General features: G+C 37.7%; 1 pseudogene; it reads right to left on the bottom strand.

The window, feature by feature from the left end:
* Nucleotides 1–952: 952 nt before the first annotated feature.
* Nucleotides 953–2,509, bottom strand: LOC100775698 (F-box/LRR-repeat protein 2-like; annotated as a pseudogene).
* Nucleotides 2,510–3,069: the final 560 nt, after the last annotated feature.

Genomic DNA, 3,069 nt, shown 5'->3' on the forward strand with positions numbered 1-3,069 from the left:
AAGCTCCATTGGAGCTTGTAGGCCTAGGATCTTCTTCATCAATGGATTCCTTTTCTTCTTGGAAGATGAATGGCAACGAAATGAAGAAGGAAGAGAGAGAGAGGAGACGCCACTTCAAGGAGAAGATGAGTTTAGAAGAATCACCACCATAGGAGGCCATAGATAAGAGCTTGGAGGAAGAAGGAGATTTATAAAGGGAAAGGAAGAGAAGAGCACAAAATTTTGTGCTCTAAAAGAGCTCCAAAATATGAAGTTTAACATTCAAATGATCAAAGTTGAAAAAAATGCACACACATGACCTATATTTATAGCCTAAGTGTCACACAAAATTGGAGGGAAATTTGAATTTCAATTCAAATTTCACTTGAATTTGAAATTGAATTTGTGGAGCCAAAATTTCACTAATTATGATTAGTGAATTTTAGTTAGGGTTCAGCCCACTAATCCAAGATCAATTTCAAGATTCTCCACTAAGTGTGCTTAGGAGTCATGAGGCATGTAAAGCATGAAGGACATGCACAAAGTGTGACTATATGATGTGGCAATGGGGTGTAGCAAGCAAATGCTCACATCCCCCTCTAAAATTTAATTGGATTGGGCTTCTCCCAATTCAATTAAATTTATTTCTCAACACACACATCAAATATTCACTTAATGCATGTGAAATTACAAAACTATCCCTAATACAAAAACTAGCCTAGGTGCCCTAAAATACAAGGGGTGGAAAATCCTATATTTCTAGGGTACCCTACCTACATTATGGAGCTCTAAATACAAGGCTCAAAATTAATGAAATCTTAATCTAATATGTACAAAGATAAGTGGGCTCATACTTAGCCCATGGGCCCGAAATCTTTCGTAAGGCACATGAGAACCCTAGGGCCTTCTCTTGCATCTTTGGCCCAATCTTCTTGGAGTCTTCTATCCAATGCCCTTGGGGGGTAGGATTGCATTAAATGGTCACATCCAAGTATTCCTGGGAACTGCATTTATCCATAAGAATTCCTATAGAGGTCACTGTATTATTTGGACAATGACTAACATCCAAAATTTTCAAACTCAACCCAGCCTCCTCATTGCCTATAAGTTGAAAAGTGGCATCAGTTAACTCTATACCGCCACTGATGCTCAGTGCCTCAAGGTTTCTGCATTGACTTAATATACATCTCACTGTAGAATAAGAAATGTTTTGACAATATTCCACCCATAAGATTTTCAGTTGAAAAGCAATAACCAGCCACTCTATCACATCAGTAGACACATCCAGGCCACCACCAATGAGTAAGGTCTCCAAGTTACCACAGTATTTGGCCAAGGACAATCTGGTTCCATTCCAATTTCACCGCAATCTACCAATTTCAATGTCTTAGGAGAAGAGGAACAAGCCTTACAAATGCTAGAAACCTCCACATAACTGATTTCATAGCATTTATTAAGGTTTAAAAATCTGATCTATCGATAACCAATTGCAAGGCTTACGAGTCTATCGTCATAAATGCACTCATCCATACTCAACTCCTTTAAGTTAGGACAGTTTTTGGAGAGCTTCTAATACACCATTTGTCGCATATGATAGCAATATTCACAAGTCATGACAGCCTTCGGCAACAACAACAACTGATCCTGCGTCATTTTCAGTTTCAATCACCCTTGCACAGCAAGCCACATCCAAGGAATGCAATAAGAGGAGACCTTCTGCAATCACTTTCATTCCAACATTTGTAATACATGTATATAAACACAGGCAATAAAATATCAAATCAATCTTATACTCTGAATTACAAATTTTAGTGCATGTTTGTTTTATTGTTGGGAGGCCAACCCTCAACCGGTCGTTGAATCAAAAGTTTTGAATTCCTACTTCTCACAAAACGTGCATGGAAATATGTGTTCATTCAACTCAACGCATGATTTTAAATTGCGATCCATAACCACACTTATGGTCGCAACTTAAGGTATTTTGACACTTCGCAATCATATCACGGCCGCATCAACTACATTTTTCTGCAATGTAAAAATTTTCTTCTGGCTCACCATAATTTAAAATCATGGACTATAAACCAAGCACACTCTTAAAAGGTGAATGGATTGCTGATAGTCCTCGAAACTAGCTAAATCATCACTTAATCTTTAAAATTAAAAATGAGAGAAATTGGCCTCACCTTCACAATTATACAAATTGAGAACCCTCAAGCATGGAAAGTGATTGGCAATGACAGTGAGGTCGGAATCGGTGATGGCACAAAATTCACGAAAATAACTGGGAGTAGTCCAATTCGACCAAGCATGTGAACCTATCAACCATTCTTTGGAGCATGTCAAGACCTGTAGGTACAGTGATCTTCTACTTTTCTATGTTCAGCAATTGAAGCCATCTTTTGCAAACCAACCTGAACACTTCCTTGTCTTCCTGCCTCTCCACCCTCCCCAAAATCAAATGCAACACATCATCATCCGTTAAAGCATCGTTTATGCACACTCTCAAACCCAAAATGGCATCTCCGTCCATTGAATTCTATTCTGGAATAAGGTTTTCCTATCTAGCGCATAAGAGAGTGTATTCTGTCTTGCTCTTGGATTGAGTGCGGATTATATGGCAGGGTGGTGCCACCTATTTTCCACCATTTTTTTTACTTTCTACATTAATTATAATATAATTGATGTAGAAATACTTTTTTTTGCATTGGCTATATTTGAAACCAATGTTGATGAAAATAGGATCTTGGTAAATACTTTCTATACTTTCTAAAAAAATCACCTAGTTTAGTGAAAAAACGGATTATATAGTGGTTGTTTACTATATAGTAAGGATTAATTATATCTTATCTCTATGATTTCCTATGCTCGAGTGGCATAAAGCAGGTGCAATCCAATGAAGATTCGAGGGTACACATCCTCTAGGCTCGAGTGTGAATAGCACAAAGTGTTAAAGCACAAAATTCTTTAACTATTGAACTCTGTCAATGGAGACATGAGGATGCATAGCCCCTAAACTCGAGTGTGAATTCAACAACGAGTCTAAAGCATAAAGATTTTTAATCATTTGGTGTGGCCAATGGAAATTGAAGG

Source organism: Glycine max, chromosome 14 (assembly GCF_000004515.6).
Source record: "Glycine max cultivar Williams 82 chromosome 14, Glycine_max_v4.0, whole genome shotgun sequence".
In the NCBI taxonomy this organism is placed as follows: domain Eukaryota; kingdom Viridiplantae; phylum Streptophyta; class Magnoliopsida; order Fabales; family Fabaceae; genus Glycine; species Glycine max.